Raw genomic sequence first — 18,508 nt, 5'->3', positions numbered from 1 at the left:
ATATTTGTTTCTAGACCACGCTGGCTATAGCCACTAGTGAAGGTAGGTTCAGCACAGATGTACTGTTACTAAATGATTGACATGTCATTGCACTGTGTTCGAATTCTCTTCTGATTCTATGTTGTTGCACCAGACATTTACCTGTACATATTGTGGTATTTAGTCTCTTCATTTCAAGGAATGTAACGAAGTAGTTTTGAGAAGTAGAAGTCGGAACCTCTTTTTTGGTAAGTAACTCCTGTATAGTGTGGCAAAGGGAGTGTATATTACTGGAAACCTTCTAAGTTTACAAGTAAACTACGAGAATTTTGGTAACTTTCAAGGAATATTGAATTTTATCAAATGACACCTAGTGGCATTTTTGGGTACATCAGATTATCACAGGTGTCTAATCTCTGGCACTCTGGCTTTATCACATGTAAAATATATATATATTTTAAAATCTAATAAGATTGTAAAATAAAACCATTGAATGACAACGGTATACAACAGTAACCCTAAATATAAACCATCTTAGTGAATTAATGAGGGTTTCACAATGAGATCCTTTATATTTTTTTACTTTGTCGATATGTTATGAAAATGTTTTGTGGCAGTATTTGGAAGAGTTGCAGAGTTAATTGAAAATAATGGCATTGTGTACTAGTTGCTTTTTATTCATTAAACCGTATGGTTTATCCACTAGAAACGGAAAAAGAACGTTGACACCCCTTCTCATAAACCATATGGTTTATCCACTAGAAACAAACAAAAAAACGTCGACACCCCTTCAAATTTGTGGATTTGGCTATTTGCCGACAGTTGTATAAAATCGAGCACACAGCCATGCAATCTCCATAGACAAACATTGGCATTAGAATGGCCTTACTGAAGAACTCAGTGGCTCAATGTGGCACAGTCATAGAATGCCACCTTTCCAACAGGTCCATTCATCAAATTTCTGCCCTGCTAGAGCTGCCCCGGTCACCTGTAAGTGTTTTTATTGTGAAGTGGAAATGTCTAGGAACAACAACGGCTCAGCCGCGAAGTGGTAAACCACACAAGCTCACAGAATGGGAGCTGCCCCTTGCCTGTCCTTGCTTGCAACACTCACTACCAAGATCCAAACTGCCTCTGAAAGCAACGTAAGCACAGGAACTGTTTGTAGGGAGCTTCATGAAATGGGTTTCCATGGCCGAGCAGCCGCACATAAGCCTAAGATCACCATGCACAATGCCAAGCGTTGGCTGGAGTGGTGTAAAGCTCACCGCCATTGGACTCTGGAGTAGTGAAAATACATTCTCTGGAGTGAGGAATCACGCTTCACCATCTGGTAGTCCGACAAACAAATCTGGGTTTGGCGGATGCCTGGAGAACACTACCTGCACAAATGCATAGTGCCAACTGTAAAGTTTGGTGGAGGAGGAATAATGCTCTGGGGCTGTTTTTCATGGTTTGGACGAGTCCCCTTAGTTGCAGTGAAGGGGAATCTTAATGCTACAGCATACAGTGACATTCTAGACGATTCTGTGCTTCCAACTTTGTGGCAACAGTTTGGGGGAAGCCCTTTCCTGTTTTAGCATGACAATTCCCCCGTGCACAAGGCGAGGTCCATACAGAAATGGCTTGTCGAGATCGGTGTGGAAGAACTTGACTGGCCTGCACAGAGCCCTGACCTAAACCCCATCGAACACCTTTGGGATGAATTGGAACGCTGACTGCGAGCCAGGCCGAATTGCCCAAAATCAGTGCCCAACCTCGCTAGTGCTCTTGTGGCTGAATGGAAGCAAGTCCCATCAGCATTGTTATATCTAGTGGAAAGCCTTCCCAGAAGAGTGGAGGCTGTTAAAGCAGCAAAGGGGGGACCAACTCCATATTCATGCCCATGATTTTGGAATAAGCTGTTTGACAAGCAGGTGTCCACATACAATTGGCCATGTAGTGTGTATATACATACTTACATACATTTTAAGTTATTCAAGTATAAATTACCATAGATTACATGCTAATTACCTAAGATTACAGTAACTTTAGTAAATTACCAGTAGCTTTGCAACCATACTCCTGTACAATGCATTATGATGCCGTTATAATGCATTGTAAGATTTGTCATAAGCATGTATGACTAGCCTAGCCTACTTTGGAAATCTGAACCTGTCACCGTTTCAGGTTAAGAAGCACGAGAATGCAGAATACAATCTAGTCTACCAACTGAACTTTATTTCAAATTAAATGAATCATAACAAACTGGTCGTAATGAAAATGGAAAGTGTACCCGAGTGCACTGAACCAGTTCAACCCTCCTGGAAAATATGGGAAGGGTTGAATTGAAACTCCTAAAATCCCATTTATAGTCACATTTATCCATTACTAAGTCTATGGCGGAGTGAATCCTCAAGGAAACTCGTGTCTCGCCGTGGAACAGTCAGTGCACAAAGATGGGGTTGTGACAGTGGGCCAACAACCTCACATAACTGTCTGGAATGTAAAGTAATCAGGAGATCACATAAACATGTAAACTACTGTCCAGAATTCATTCCAGATACTTCTGCAGGCGTGTAGTGCTCTGGTAGTGCCACGTAGCTACAGGGTCTCCGGTGTGCATGTTTAGGGCTTTTCCACCATAGCTAACTGTACCCCAGGTTTTTCACATTTCATGCTTCATTTGATAGACGGGTCGGTTTTCAGTTACATTTACGTGGCAGTCATGACTACTACCGTCCTTCCTATTCTGTGTCGACCCGTTCCTCCCATGGAAAAGATTAGAAAAGGTTTACTTTAAAGCATTATGTAACCTTTTCAATTGATCATGGCCAGGTTTCATACCCTACTATTTGACATGTGATGATAAAACAAATGTAGAAACATCGGGAAGTGCTATAACAGCCTGTGTGCCCATTCTGGTTGGGTCATAACACTAGCAAAAATGTCAATTTTAGTGGAAAGGAATTCCCCTTTGCTGATGGAAGGATCTAGACCTGCATACAGGTTTCTACAACCTTTGACTAACTCAATTCAAGCTGTCTATTTATGTTGGTAGGAGTGGCCACTACGAGTAGGAAGCCCGGTCAGCGTTACTGGATGACAGACTGGGAGACCAATAACAAGCTGCTCACGGACACGGCCGAGCACCAACGCCACCAATCACAGCAGACAAGGCAGGAGAGGCGGGCCCTGAGGCACCAGACAGCCTGTAAGGTACAGGGACTGCTATGGATGTCTGATGCCAGGCAGCAGGCGATGCATTGACAGAGAGATGATCAACTCATGTTCACATCTATACCCCCATAATAACAAAGTAATACTGTGCGTGTCCGTGGGCTCTTCTCCATCTGTCTGACACGCTAGGATGAGAGTGACAGCTGAGACAGGCTGGGTGACAGGATCAATGAGGTCACTGAGCAGAAGGACAGACTGCAGTTCTGCGTACAGGCAATGGAGATAGAGATCGAAGCTCTGACACAGGTCACTAATACTTCATATGGCAGAAAATGTGGGAGAACTACTTAATGTTCAACTCCCTTTACTAACCAAAAACATAATCAACACGTATACTGTCGTACGCATGTCTGTTACGTTCGTTGATGGAAGGATCGGACCAAGGTGCAGCGTGGTAGGCGTACATCTTTCTTTTATTGATGACACCGAAAAAGCAACAAATACCAAACGAAACGCACAGTTCTGTAGGGCTGGAAAGCAACAGTACAAAAACAAGATCCCACAAACTAAAGGTGGCAAAAGGCTGCCTAAGTATGATCCCCAATCAGAGACAACGATAGACAGCTGCCTCTGATTGGGAACCATACCCGGCCAACAAAGAAATAGAAAAACTAGAATGCCCACCCAAATCACACCCTGACTTAACAAAATAGAGAAATAAAAAGGCTCTCTAAGACAATGTCACAGAACACAATCTGTCAGTGTCCCTAATTTGTTAGCTTCAGGAACCTCTCAAATTGCTTTGGGAATCCGCAATCCACTATGCTATTTGTATGCATTGTTGTGTCGTCTGGTGCAGTAAACTCTACCTAAATCCTACCCTTATTAAGTAAACTAATCGTAATCTAATTATGCCTGAGGGTGTTATTTTTGTTCTTTCTGGAAGTATGTGTGCTTGTTGACAATGAATTATAGCACACATGTTTAATCATCTAGAGGATCTACAGCGGCTTGCGAAGGTTATTCACCCTCTTGGCATTTTTCCTCTTTTGTTGCCTTACAACCTGGAATTAAAATAGATTTTTGGGCTGTTTGTATCATTTGATTTACACAACATGCCTACCATTCTGAAGATGTGAAACAAACAAGAAATAAGACCAAAAAACAGAACTTGAGCATGCATAACTATTCACCTCCCAAAGTCAATACTTTGTAGAGCCACCTTTTGCAACAATTACAGCTGCAAGTCTCTTGGGGTATGTCTCTATAAGCTTGGCACATCTAGCCACTGGGATTTTTGCCCATTCTTTAAGACAAAACTGCTCCAGCTCCTTCAAGTTGGATGGATTGCCCTGTTGTACAGCAATCTTTAAGTCATTCCACAGATTCCCAATTGGATTGAGGTCTGGGCTTTAACTAGGCCATTCCAAGACATGTAAATGTTTCCTCTTAAACCACTCACATGTTGCTTTAGCAGTATGCTTAGGGTCATTGTCCTGCTGGAAGGTGAAACTCTGTCCCAGTCTCAAATCTCTGGAAGACTGAAACAGGTTTCCTTCAATAATTTCCCTGTATTTAGCACCATCCATCATTCCTTCAATTCTGACCAGTCTCCCAGTCCCTGCTGACAAAAAAAACATCCCCACAGCATGATGCTGCCACCATGCTTCACTGTGGGGATTTGGTTCTCAGGGTGATGAGAGGTGTTGGGTTTGCGCCAGACATAGTGTTTTCCTTGATGGCCAAAAAGCTCAATTTTGATCTCATCTGACCAGAGTAACTTCTTCCATATGTTTGGGGAGTCTCCCACATGCCTTTTGGCGAACACCAAATGTGTTTGCTTATTTTTTTCTTTAAGCAATGGCTTTTTTTCTGGCCACTCTTCCGTAAAGCCCAACTCTGTGGAGTGTACGGCTTAAAGTGGTCCTATGGACAGATACTCCAATCTCCGCTTGGAGCTTTGCAGCTCCTTCAGGGTTATCTTTGGTCTCTTTGTTGCCTCTCTGATTAATGCCCTCCTTGCCTTGTCTGTGAGTTTTGGTGGGCGGCCCTCTCTTGGCAGGCTTGTTGTGGTGCCATATTCTTTTCATTTTTTAATAATGGATTCAATGGTGCTCCGTGGGATGTTCAAAGTTTCAGATCATTTTTTATAACCCAACCCTGATCTGTACTTCTCCACAACTTTGTCCCTGACCTGTTCGGAGAGCTCTTTGGTCTCCATGGTGCCGCTTGCTTGCTGGTGCCCCTTGCTTAGTGATATTGCAGACTCTGGGGCCTTTCAGAACAGGTGTGTATATACTGAGATCATGTGACACTTAGATTGCACACAGGTGGACTTAATTTAACTAATTATGTGACTTCTGAAGGTAATTAGTTGCACCAGATCTTATTTAGGGGCTTCATAGCAAAGGGGGTGAATATCTATGCATGCACCACCTTTCTGTTTTTCTATTTTTTTCTCTTCACCAATTTAGACTATTTTGTGTATGTCCATTACATGGAATCCAAATAAAAATCAATTTAAATTACAGGTTGTAATGCAACAAAATAGGAAAAACATCAAGGGGGATGAATACTTTTGCAAAGCACTGTATTTCAGGCGTTTAGTACAAACTGTATTGTCAACTCTCTCTCTCTCTCTCTCTCTCTCTCTCTCTCTCTCTCTCTCTCTCTCTCTCTCTCTGGTGAAGGAAGAGGGGGAGCGGGCCCTGGCTGACACGGCCATGCCCCTGGAAGTGGTAGTGGAGTGTCTGACCCAGAGAGAGGGCCCGCAGGGGGAGCGAGCTGGTCAGTGACCCCCTGCAGGGCCATCTGAAGAGGGAGGCCCAGATGATTGCCACCACGCAGCAAGAGCTGCGGCAGCACATCAACAAGGCCTTCGAGCAGCTCTGGTAAGACAGGATAGAGATTTAACTGCCGTAGGTCTTTGGATGTGTCTCAGGATATGGTTTCATTGATCCATGGAACATAAAGGGCTTCTATCAAACAGACAGTTGTGTTGCTCTTAAAAATAAAGGATAATGTGATGTGAAACCGAAACGGGTGGATGCTACTGACAATTGGGGGCGTGTGTGAGGTCTTAAATTTCATTTCACCATTGCTTCATGAAGACGTATTGCAGCAAATTTGACAGGAAACGTTCAAATTCCACTGTGCTCTGTAGCCTATGTGTGCTGATGTATGCCTATAATTAGTATTTAGAATACTAGAATAGACATGAACTATCTTATGATGGTGTAAAAGGTCAGCCATTTTGGTCAGGGAGTTGGGCAGCCAGTGTTGTGATTAAAATATTGTGAAAGCAATCCGTTTTTTCATTAGCTAACTAGCCAGACAGTTTTATTGTAATGATTCCAATCTTTTTACAAATTAACTGCCAATATTCCATACAAATGTAACAGTATAACTTTAAACCGTCCCCTCGCCCGACACGGGCGTGAACCAGGGACCTTCTGCACACATCAACGGTCGCCCACGAAGCATCGTTACCCATCACTCCACAAAGGCCGCGGCCCTTGCAGAGCAAGGGGCAACACTACTTCTAGGTTTCAGAGCAAGTGATGTAACTGATTGAAACGCTACTAGCGCGTACCCGCTAACTAGCTAGCCATTTCACATCCGTTACACTCACCCCCCTTTCAACCTCCTCCTTTTCCGCAGCAACCAGTGATCCGGGTCACGGCACCAATGTAACAGTATAACTTTAAACCGTCCCCTCGCCCGACACGGGCGCGAACCAGGGACCTTCTGCACACATCAACGGTCTCCCACGAAGCATCGTTACCCATCGCTCCACAAAAGCCGCGGCCCTTGCAGAGCAAGGGGCAACACTACTTATAGGTTTCAGAGCAAGTGACGTAACTGATTGAAACGCTACTAGCGCGTACCCGCTAACTAGCTAGCCATTTCACATCCGTTACACAAACAATGCAGTCAATCCACAGCCATACACCGGCTGAAATCAGTTGATGATATTTTAGAGGCTATTTATACAGAAAATGTGTCTAAAACGGGTAGAAACTGTATTCATAATTATATGACAATATTTTAGGTTGACAATTCTATTACACAATTTCTGATACATCACATGCCTTTCTTTTATTTTCCTGCATAAGTAAAAGCAGGAAAGTGTCACCTATTCCTCTACTGTCCATTTGGATTTCTCCCTGTCCAAAACGGCTGCTATTATCATACCGTTCTGGAGCTTTGAGAGTTTGACATATCCCCTCTAGTAATTTAATAGAATCTCTACCGATGTATGCTTGTTTGTCTATAGTTCTATGGGGGTGATGCATCTAATTTCCCTTCTTAACAATGTAGCATCAATAAAGTTTATTCCATTTCATTTTAAGCTGTCTCAAGGAAGCCCACCAACAGCTGACCTTTGACCTAACCAACAAGAGTGAAGCCCTGGATGTGAACCAATCATGCCTGTCACTTAGACAGGTCACCTGACATATCCTTCAAGCCTGACCCCACCCACGTACCCACTAGGTAAGGACGGGAGCAGAATAGTGCCTTGTCAACATGTGTAGAATAAAGGAGATGATAATGAGATGATCATGAGTGAAATTATACTGTATAGTTCTAGCATATTTCTAGGAATTTTGTTTTTCATAATTGTCACCACTAAATCATTTGTTTCGGTGTTCAGATAGCAGAACACTCAAAGAAAGCAGAACACTCAATGGCAGACAAATTCTCAGCCTTTACCTAAATCTAGATGTATGGTCTTTTGTACCACTAAACCTCTTCTGATCCTCTAAACCTAAAACATTTTCTAATTTATAACACAGTACTTATAGTGTACAGTACTTACCGATGTATAACTGTGGCTGATTTATGTCTTGTACCCTGCAGTGCCTCCACACACCAGCAGTCGGTGCAGTTCACCCACTACAACATGACCCAGGCTGAGGAAGCGATGCAGGCTTCCCTACAGCTGAGGAAGACCATGACCTATACAAGGATACAGGTAGCAGAGGACTGATCTAGGATCGGTTTACCCTCCCCAAACTAACATTAACCATTAGAGGTAAAAACACAAGACTGAGCTTAAATCAGTGTCTAATGGCAACTTCAACCTACTCCTACAAAATAATGTGTGGGTGGGACTGTCTGTGTATTGTGGGAGGAGGAGAGGGATACATGTTATTAATAGCATAGGAAGGCCGGGTCGGGGAATGGAAACTGGGGAAACTGGCTAGGTGGGGGCTCATAAGGACACCATGAAGAGAGTATGTGTGGATGTACACTCAGAGACTGTTTTATGCAGTATGGAAATTGGTTCCATTAGGCGTATAGGACAACTCCCATAACAAACTAATAAAAAAAATGGGTTGTTTGGTATTTCTAAGTGTTTTTGGACAGCAATTTAATAATATGCTTGCTGCCCATTTCAAACTCTATACGTGCCTGAGGCTGGTCTAGCCAGAGTGGATACAAATCCCAGCCCATACCCTATTCTGCATCTCCCTACTTCTCTGTCTCCCCTCTCATTTCATGCTAGCCCCGTTTGAATAAAAAGAAAATACTTGAAAAATAAACATATATAACACCGAACAAAAATATAAACGCAACATGCAACAATTTCTAAGATTTTACTGAGTTACAGTTCATATAAGGAAATCAGTCAATTTAAATCAATTCATTCGGCTCTAATTTATGGATTTCACATGACTGGGAATAGGGGCTGGCTTAGAAAACCAGTCAGTATCTGGTGTGACCACCATTTGCCCCATGCAGTGTGACACATCTCCTTTGCATAGAGTTGATCAGGCTGTTGATTGTGGAATGTTGTCCCACTCCTCTTCAATGGCTTTGCGAAGTTGCTATATATTAGCGGGAACTGGAACACGCTGTGGTGCAGTACATGTCGATCCAGAATATCCCAAACATGCTCAATGTCTGGTGAGTATGCAGGCCTTGGAAGAACTGGGACATTTTCAGCTTCCAGGAATTGTGTACAGATCCTTGCGACATGGGGCTGTGCATTATCATGCAGGAGGTGATGGCATCGGATGAATGGAACGACAATAGGCCTCAGGATCTTGTCACGGTATCTCAAATTGCCATCGATAAAATGCAGTTGTGTTCGTTGTCCTTAGCTTATGCCTGCTCATACATAACCCCACCTCCACAATGTTGTCAACAGCAAACCATACACCCTGTCTGCCATCTGCCTGGTACAGTTGAAACTGGGATTCATCCGTGAAGAGCACACTTCTCCACCGTGTCAGTGGCCATAGAAGGTAAGCATTTGCCCACTGAGGTCGGTTACGACGCCGAACTGCAGTCAGGTCAAGACCCTGGTGAGGACGACGAGCATGCAGATGAGCTTCCCTGAGATGGTCTCTGACAGTTTGTGCAGAAATTCTTCTGTTGTGCAAACCCACACTTTCATCAGCTGTCTGGGTGGCTGGTCGCAGACCATCCCTCAGGTGAAGAAGCTGGATGTAGAGGTCCTTGGCTGGCGTGGTTACATGTCGTGGAAACGTGTAGCGGTCTACGGTTATGAGGCCGGTTGGACATACTGCCAAATTCTCTAAAATGATGTTGGCCTCCAATAGAGAAATGACTTTGGCTTATGGTAGAGAAATGAATATTAAAAATTCAGAAGGCACTCACACATCTGAGCAATCTTTTTTGCAGGTGCATGGTAACAGTTGAACAATATGAAGGAAAAACCGCACACTGCTCTTGATAGTTTCACTGGTCTTTAATAAGCTTATGTATCGTCCTCACGGCCTTCTTAACAGCTTTTGTGAGTAAAAATTATTTTTGCACCCTTATGTAGACCTAGCCCCTCCCACATCCGTTCCACGCATCGAAAGGGGTTGGAGGCGCAGGAAAAACAAATCAGTGCTACCAAATATAACAATATGCATTTAATAAATATTTGAATAAAGTGTGTAAAGACCCGCTAAAGCTGAAGAACACTCCGTAATGTTCACAACCACATATACTTTGAACTCACGAAAAGTGGGAGGTGTGGTCAAGAAACACTGGCATATTTTATCATCGGAACCAAAAAATTCACCACTTATTGTGTATAGGAGAGGTCGCAATTTACGCAATAAATTGGTTCATGCCAACTGCCAGCCACAAAAGAAAATCAGCCAGGCTCTTTCACGCCCTCTTCCAAATGGTAGCTATAAATTCAGAGGATGCGCACAGTGCAACAATATGATGTAGAGTGAATATTTCTGCCACCCACATACAGGAAAATGGTTCCAAATAAATGACATTATTACGTGTTCCACCACCCATGTTATTTACATTATTAAATGTCCATGTGGGCTGTGCTATGTAGGTAAAACCTCTCGTTCTCTCAAACAGAGAATCAGTGAACATAAAAGTTAAATCAGGAGAAACGACAGGGATTATCCAGTCGCAGTACATTTTAATTACCTAAAGCATGACATTTCTACCTTTTTAGATTTTGTGGCATAGAGAAAGTTAAGATATCAGACAGGGGAGGTGACATTAATAATACTCTAAGTAAAAGATCATATTTTGGGATTTTCACCCTCCAGACATTATTTCCGTAAAGGTCTTAATTATGAAATGTATGTTATGTTGTGAATTTGAACATGAATTATGCTCCTATTTCAGATTACTCTGTTTTTCGTACGATGTACCCAATGATTAATGAGAACTTGCTCGGTAGGTCTATGTCCTCATTGTGGTTTTACAGACGTGTTTAATACGTCTTATTTACACACTTTATTTGAATATTTATGAAATGCATATTGTTATATATGGTAGCACTTTGTTATTCCTGCGTCTCCAACCCCTTTTGATTCGTGGAACGGATGTGGGTGGGGCTAGGTCTACATAAGGGTGCAAAAAAACAAAAAAAATGTAACTCACAAAAGCTCTGACGAAGGCCGTGAGGCCAATACGTAAGCTTATTATATAGAAATTAATATTAAATTCTCTAGCAACAGCTTTGGTGGACATTCCTGCAGTCGGCATCCCAGTTGCACGCTCCCTCAACTTGAGACATCTGTGGCAGTGTGTTGTGTAACATAACTGCACATTTTAGAATGGCCTTTTACTGTCCCCAGTACAAGGTGCACCTGTGTAGATATCATGCTGTTTAATCAGGTTCTTGATATGCCACAAAAAAATATGAATAATGTACAGTCCATAATTATTGTCAGTCTTAATTAATTAATACTGTTTCAAATAAATAATACAAGTACTGAGCAATATTGCATGCACATTTTCGGGGTGGAAATTGTATTATTTTATACTAATACAATTGCTCAGATAAAGAGATTGTGTTCAAAAACGAATAACTAAAAACTAAAATGGGGTTTAAAATTATTGGCACCTCTGTTTTCAGTACTCTAGCACCTTTCCCTTGTGAGGGGAACGACACTGAGCCTTTTTCCAAAATGTTTAATGAGTTGGAGAACACGTTGGGAGGGATCTTAGACCATTCCTCCATACAGAATCCTTCCAGATCCTTGATATCCTTCATCTGCCCTCTTCCATTCAACCACAGGTTTTCAATGGGGTTCAAGTCTAATTGCTCCTGTAACTCGCTCTGGATAAGACCGTCTGCTAAATGACTAATGTAAATGTCCATAGACTGAGATGGCAATTGCAAAATGTTGATTTTGTGGTCAATTAACCATTTCTTTGTGGATTTTGATTAGTGCTTGGGGTTATTGTCTTGCTGGAAGATCCACTTCCGGCCAAGTGTCAGTCTCTTGGCAGAGGCAAAAAGGTTTTGGGTTAAAATGTCCTGGTACTTATTACTTGGTAAAAGTTCATGATGCCATCGACCTTAACAAGGGCCCCAGTACCAGCGGAAGCAAAATAGCCCCATAACATCAAAGATCCACCACCATATTTTACATTAGTATTCAGACCCTTTGTTATGAGACTCGAAATTAAGCTCAGGTGCATCCTGTTTCCATTCATCATCCTTGAGATGTTTCTACAACTTGATTGGAGTCCACCTGTGGTAAATTCCATTGATTGGACATGATTTGGAAAGGCACATTCTTCTGTATACACTACCATTCAAAAGTTTGGGGTCACCAAGAAATGTCCTTGTTTTTTAAAGAAAAGCACGTTTTTTGTCCATTAAAATAACATCAAATTGATCAGAAATACAGTGTAGACATTGTTAATGTTGTAAATGACTATTGTAGCTGAAATTGGATGATTTGTTTTATGGAATATCTACATAGGCGTACAGAGACCCATTATCAGCAACCATCACTCCTGTGTTCCAATGGCACGTTATGTTAGCTAATCCAAGTTTATCATTTTAAAAGGCTTTTCGATCATTAGAAAACCCTTTTGCAATTATGTTAGCACAGCTGAAAACTGTTGTCCTGATTTAAAGAAGCAGTACAACTGTCCTTTAGACTAGTTGAGTGTCTGGAGCATCAGCATTTGTGGGTTCAATTACAGGCTCAAAATTACGAGAAAATCGTCAGTCTATTCTTGTTCTGTGAAATGAAGGCTATTCCATGTGAGAAATTGCCAAGAAACTGAAGATCTCGTACCACGCTGTGTACTACTCCATTCACAGAACAGCGCAAACTGGTTCTAACCAGAATAGAAAGAGGAGTGGGAGGCCCCGGTGCACAACTGAGGAAGAGGACAAGTACATTCGAGTGTTTAGTTTGAGAAAGACGCCTCACAAGTCTTCAACTGGCAGCTTCATTAAATAGTACCTGCAAAACACCAGTCTCGATGTCAACAGTGAAGATGCGACTCCGGGATGCTGGCCTTCTAGGCAGAGTTGCAAAGAAAAAGCCATATCTCAGACTGGCCAATAAAATAAAATATTAAGATGGGCAAAAGAACACAAACACTGGACAGAGGAAGACTGGAAAAAAGTGTTATGGACAGACGAATCTAAGTTTGAGGTGTTCGGATCACAAAGAAGAACATTTGTGAGAAGCAGAAAAAATTCAAAGATGCCGGAGGAGTGTTTCACGCCATCTGTCAAGCATTATGGAGGGAATGTGATGGTCTGGGGGTGCTTTGGTGGTGGTAAAGTGGGAGATTTGTACAGGGTAAAAGGGATCTTGAAGTTAGGCTATCACTCCATTTTGCAACGCCATGCCATATCCTGTAATTGGAGCCAATTTCCTCCTACAACAGGACAATGACCCCAAAGCACAGCTCCAAACTATGCAATAACTATTTAGGGAAGAATCAGTCAGCTGGTATTCTGTTTATAATGGAGTGGCCAGCACAGTCACCGGATCTCAACCGTATTGAGCTGTTGTGGGAGCAGCTGAACATATGGTACGTACTGTAAGAAGTGCCCATCAAGCCAATCCAACTTGTTCAAGGTTCTTCAGGAAGCATGGGGGGAAATCTCTAGATTACCTCAACAAATTGACAACTAGAATGCCAAAGGTCTGCAAGGCTGTAATTGCTGCAAATGGAGGATTTTTTTATGAAAGCAAAGTTTCTAAGTGACCCATTTCTAAATGACCCCAAACTTTTGAACGGTAGTATATATATATATATATATATATATATATATGGTCCCACAGTTGACAGTGCATGTCAGAGCAAAAACCAAGCCATGAGGTCGAAGGAATTGTCCGTAGAGCGTCAAGACAGGTTCGTGTCAAGGCACAGATCTGAGGAAGATTTCAGCAGCATTGAAGGTCCCCAAGAACACAGTGGCCTCCATTAATCTTAAATGGAAGAAGTTTGGAACCACCAAGAGTCATCCTAGAGCTGGCCGCCCCCGGCCTAACTGAGCAATCGGGAGAGAAGGCCTTGGTCAGGGAGATGACCAAGAACCCGATGTTCACTCTGACAAAGCTCCAGTGTTCCTCTGTGGAGATGGGAGAACCTTCCAGAAGGATAACCATCTTTGCAGCACTCCACCAATCAGGCCTTTATGGTAGAGTGGCCAGATGGAAGCCACTCCTCAGTAAAAGGCACATGACAGCCTGCTTGGAGTTTGCCAAAAGGCACCTAAAGACTCTCAGACCATGAGCAACAAGCTTCTCTGGTCTGATGAAACCAAGATTGAACTCTTTGGCCTGAATGCCAAGTGTCACGTCTGGCGGAAACCTGGCACCATCCCTACGGTGAAGGATGGTGGTGGCAGCATCATGCTATAGGGATGTTTTTCAGTGGCAGGAACTGGGAGAATAGTCAGGATTGAGGGAAAGATGAACGGAGTAAAGTAAGAAGAGATCCTTGATGAAAACCTACTCTAGAGCGCTCAGGACCTCAGACTGGGGCGACGGTTCACCTTCCAACAGGACAACAACCCTAAGCACACAGCCAAGACAATGCAGGAGGGGCTTCAGGATAAGTCTCTGAATGTCCTTGAGTGGCCAGATCCCGGACTTGAACTCGATCTAACATCTCTGGAGAGACCTGAAAATAGCTGTGCAGTGACGCTCCCCATCCAACCTGACAGAGCTTGAGAGGATTTGCAGAGAAGAATGGGAGTAACTCCCCAAATACAGGTGTGCCAAGCGTGTAGCATCATACCCAAGAAGACTCGAGGCTGTAATTGCTATTGAAATTTCAGTTTTCTTTTCTTTTTTAATACATTTGCAAAGATTTCTAAAAACCTGTTTTTGCTTTGTCATTATGGGGTATTGCGTGTACAGTAGACTGATGATTTATTTTTTGGTATCCATTTTAGAATAAGGCTTTAACGTAACAAAATGTGGAAAAAGTCAAGGAGTCTGAATACTTTCCGAATGCACTGTATGCTTCTGTATATGATCGCGTGTGTGCCCAAAGAGCTCTATTTTCATGTCATCTGACCATAGCACCGGTTCCAATTCAAGTGCCAATGGCGTTCATCAAACTCCAGGCGGTGCTATGGTCAAATATCATATACGCCATAGCTCAGTATTTGTATTATTTATTTTAAACAGCCTTTTTTGCTCATCTTTATCAAGGACGCCAATAATTATGGACAAGAATGTATTGCAAAGACACCAGTAAGTGGACTTCAGTAACTGTTGTTTTGGAATACTGGTGTAGGGGATTGTTTAAGCTGAGGAGGACATATGGGTTTATTTTAAAGGCGTGCGTTAGCACTTGTTTTATTTGGCTCAGGCCGAAGCGGTGTAAACTGTATCCGAAGAATATCATCCTGATCGATATACAGTACAGAAGCATTCAACAGGAACGGGAGTCTGATCTATAAATGCTGTATATCATCTTTACGAGGGGATTGTAATGTGTGCCAGAGGCTTGTTGGTATTCTCCCTCACACAGTCTGAAGAGGACATTGTCAGCCCCTTTGAAAACATCATAAGCATGTTTTTGGGATAAGCTTTAAGGACTTGTTACTTTAAAAAACTGCCATGAGTGGCCATTTCCATGAACTGAAGTGTAACTGACTTAGTATAGCAACATCATCCTCTCCCAGAGTGTCTCAGAGTAGGAGTGCTAATCTACTGTAGGATCAGGTCCATATCATCTTATTCATTAGGATCTAAAAGGCAGGACTGATCCTATATCAGCACACCTACTCTGAGACTTTCTGAATACGGGCCCCATATTCCTTATAACTGCACCGTAAGACTCTTACTTATATCTCTCTCCTCTGTGTGGTCTCTGATGCCCCCATCTCTTATGTCCCTTCAGAGCCAGAATGACCTGGAGGGACAGCGGATCACCGCTGGGTTCAACCTGCGCAAGAGGGCCCACCAGCTCCAGCAGGCCTGCAGTCAGCTGCGCTGGCAGCACACGGCTGTGAGTACAGAGTCCTGTTCATTAGGGCACACAATGGAAAATGTATTTCAATGCAAAATGAACAATTCTGCTTTGACTAAATATTGATATTGAGGACAGATGTAGATAGAGGCCTGGGGAAGACTACCATGTATCCAGAGCTAAGCCTTAGAAATGCTCTTGTTAAGCATTAATGACATGCATAGCTCTTACACCGGGCCCTTCTCATGCTATACATCCACTAAACCCATTAGACCGCCCTCCCCCGTCTCTCTGACACGCACTGACCTAAAGCTGATCTCCCTTCTAATCAGTGCAGCACAGCCTTTTTCCTTTGTTAGAGCTCCGCTGGGCCCCATCCATCTCCATCGACATGAATACCTATAGTCCTGGTAAGGAAGTCCACTCCAAAGGCAATAACAATAGCAGTGTCTGGAATGCACAGGGAGAGATTAGATAAGACTGGGGTCAATGCAGGGAAGGCAGATCGCCTAGGTTTCTCATGAATGTGTTATGGATCAGTAACGTCATATATACAGTACGGTAGATCCGAACAAGAAGTGGAATTTATGAATCAGCTATTGTGTGAGAGCTAGAGGCTAGAACCATAGAGAGCATAGATGGTGATAAGATAGTATTGACTAGCATAGAAAGCAAAGAGGACAATTCTAGACGGCCCTTCTTAGCTGTGGGAGTTTTCTCCGGGCTTCTCAGTGCTGACTCTGTGCTCTTTTGGCTCTGTCTGTCCCACCAGACCAGAGAGGAGATCACAGAGCTGTTGAGGGCCATCTGTTGTCTGGAGCAGGAGCTGCTGCCTACAGAGTGCCCCCTGAAGCTGGTCCATACCAGGCTGGAGAATAGGAACTCGAGGCCCGGAGTGGACCTCTGCAGAGACCAGGTAGAACCGTAATAATAGAATTACTGGAATGGGGAAAAAGCCCCTCAATCCAGGGCAATTTGACAGTACGCTCACTATGACGCTGGTCCACACGTCAAGGGAAATTGACTTGAATGGTAATGTCTATTTTACTAATTCTATTTCTATGGTTGATTCTAACTTGTGAAGCAAGAATGGGTATTCTTTGGTCCTGGAGGTTCAGACGTTTGTTCTATGAAAGCCTGCACAGATTGACCCTTCAGAGGACCTGAGTTGTGGTAAAGGTTGATTTTGTCATGGAAAAGGAGCTGTGTCTTTTTTTGTCATATCATACTGAACAAAAATCAAAACGCAATATGTGAAGTGTTGGTCCCATGTTTCATGAGCTGAAATAAAAGATGCCATAAATTTTCCATATGCTAAAAAATCTATTTCTCTCAAATTGTGTGCACAAATGTGTTTACATCCTCATTAGTGAGCATTTCTCCTTTGACAAGTTAATCCATCCACCTGACAGGTGTGGCATGTCAAGAAGCTGGTTAAACAGCATGATCATTACACAGGTGCACCTTGTGCTGGGGACAATGAAACACCACTCTAAAATTAGTATTTTTGTCACACAACACAATGGCACAGATGTCTCAAGTTTTGAGGGAGTGTGCAATTGGCATGCTGACTGCAGGAATATCCACCAGAGCTTTTGCCAGAGAATTTTATGTTAATTTCTCTACAATAAGTCGCCTCCAATGTTGTTTTAGAGAATTTGGCAGTACGTCCAACCCGGCCTCACAACCGCAGACCACGTGTATCCTCCACATCCGGCTTCTTCACCTGCGGGATCGTCTGAGACCAGCCACCCGGACAGCTGATAAAATTGAGGAATATTTCTGTCTAATATTTTTTTAATTTTTTTATTTAACCTTTATTTAACCAGGTAGGCCAGTTGAGAACAAGTTCTCATTTACAACTGCAACCTGGCCAAGATAAAGCAAAGCAGTGCGACACAAACAACAACACAGAGTTACACATGGAATAAACAAACATACAGTCAATAACACAATAGGACAAAATCTATATACAGTGTGTGCAAATGAGGTAAGATTAGGGAGGTAAGGCAATACATAGGCCGTAGTGGCGAAGTAATTACAATTTAGCAATTTAACACTGGAGTAAAGTGTTTAAAGCCCTTTTGTCGGGAAAAACTCATTCTGATTGGATAGGCCTGGCTTCCCAGTGGCTGCGCCCCTGCTCTGTCATGTGAAATCCTTAAATTAATGAATTTAATTTCAATTGACTGATTCCCTTCTATGAACTGTAAATCAGTAAAATCATTGAAATTGTTATATGTTGCGTTTATATTTTTGTTCAGTATATAATGTGTGTCCATACCTTGACTCTGTGATCTCTGTAGGTGCATTCTGGACTGGTGGAAGAGGCTAAGCAGTTGGGAGCCACCATAGAAGCGTTACAGCAGAATCTAGCCAAGTCTATGTGAATATATGTGTTATTGAGTTGCTATGAAAGTGAGCACATCATATATCTGCCGCGTATGACTCTTTCACAGCATATTGAACATATGATGTGTTCACTTTCATAACACATTGGCATTTAATGTAAGGACTCCCCCCACACCATCTAACCCTGTGTTACTGTTCTGTGACCCTGTGTACCAGGCACTCTCTGCAGTCCCTAGAGGAGCAACAGCCTGTATGGGAGACGACCTGTCCAGGAGGCCCTGGAGCTGGAGCAGCGCAGCGACCTCATCCGCCAGCACCTGGAGGCCCTGTCTGAGGCTGAGAC

General features: G+C 42.8%; 1 pseudogene; it reads left to right on the top strand.

Moving 5' to 3' along the window:
• Positions 1-3,009: 3,009 nt before the first annotated feature.
• Positions 3,010-18,499, top strand: LOC111958694 (tektin-2-like; annotated as a pseudogene).
• The last annotated feature ends 9 nt before the right edge of the window (positions 18,500-18,508 follow it).

The sequence above is a fragment of the Salvelinus sp. IW2-2015 genome, linkage group LG35, assembly GCF_002910315.2.
Source record: "Salvelinus sp. IW2-2015 linkage group LG35, ASM291031v2, whole genome shotgun sequence".
Taxonomy (NCBI): domain Eukaryota; kingdom Metazoa; phylum Chordata; class Actinopteri; order Salmoniformes; family Salmonidae; genus Salvelinus; species Salvelinus sp. IW2-2015.
This window is presented reverse-complemented; position numbering and strand designations above follow the sequence as displayed.